Source organism: Camelus bactrianus, chromosome 6 (assembly GCF_048773025.1).
Source record: "Camelus bactrianus isolate YW-2024 breed Bactrian camel chromosome 6, ASM4877302v1, whole genome shotgun sequence".
Classification (NCBI taxonomy): domain Eukaryota; kingdom Metazoa; phylum Chordata; class Mammalia; order Artiodactyla; family Camelidae; genus Camelus; species Camelus bactrianus.
In genome coordinates, this window is record NC_133544.1 from 94,220,698 (window position 1) to 94,222,047 (window position 1,350).

A 1,350-nucleotide genomic window follows, 5' to 3' on the forward strand; every position below is an offset into this window, starting at 1 on the left:
TTTCTAGAACGAGCTGGGTGGTTTCTCAGAGATCAGCACCGTCTGGATGGGGTAAAGGGGTGAGAACCCATAGGGAGGAAGCCCCGCGGCCCGTCCACTTCAGCTTCAGCCGGCAGACCAGAGGGTAAATCCCCACTCCTTACCATCCTACTCTGTTGGAGCCTCATTTTCGTCAGCACAACCCTGAGAGGAAGTGCCTCCTTAAATTTTGGGCGGGGCCTCCTTAACTTGGAACCCTAGGTGCTCCCTCCCCTCACCCCTACCCTCATGGGGCTCTGGGTGGCACCACCTGCCTCCCAGGGATTTGTGACGGTGAAATTACGTAATGTATGTTGAGTGCCTGGCCCGGTGTGCGTTCACTAAATGTTATGTTTCCTTTCTTGTCCTCCTTCTAGAAGTATCATTTTAGGAGGGACTATCGCTTTAGCTCTTGTCTCACGTCTGAATGATGATAACCATCACTGACTCAGCTCTCAGGTGCTGAGCACTGTGCTAACGATGATCATCTATCGAGTTCTTTCTGTGTCAGGTGCTTTATATGCGTTATTCTAAATCAGCCACTCAATCTTACGAGGTAGAGACTGTATCTCCTCCAGTTTACAGGTGAGGAACCTGGAGTGAGAGATTAAATAATTTGTGTCAGGTCAATTAAATAATTAGTTTCAGTCTGGCTCCAGGGCCAGTCCTAAGAACAAAATTAGAGAATAAGACTGTTGAGAGGGGAGAGAGACGAATGAAAGAGTGAAATGCTTTCTTCCCCTTCTGTGACAATAACAGTTGCACATTTGTGCCTCCCTGTACTAATCCTGTGAGATAGGTAGACACACTCCTATTTCACAGAGAAGCTCGGATAAGTCAAATGTCTCATTTAGGGGCACTAAGCGTTCTCAGCAGGGGGCCCCGTGTCCATGTGAGGTTTCCACTGACAGCAATGGCATTGTCAGGGTCTGTGCGTTCACCAATATTGTAGCAGTCCCACCCACAAGTCAAGTGTTGATTTTCTGTTCATACTTGTCTTCCTGGGTCAGAAATTCTTCTTGGTGGCATAAATTCAGGTAGCTGTTATTTTGGATTTGTGGCTATGTATGTATTTAATATGTTTTGTTTTTACAGCTGTGTAACAGTTAAAGGCATAAGCAGTTTATATGTAATTCCACGTTAGTATATATTTAAGAAGCATTCAGATGAAATCAATTTTAGTAAGTCTAGAGGTAGGTGGGGGAGGGTATAGCTCAGTGGTAGAATGCATGCTTAGCATGCACAAGGTTCTGGGTTCAAACCCTTGTACTCCTGTATAAATAAATAAATAAATACCTAATTACCCCCCCCCAATTTTTTAAAATAAAAATA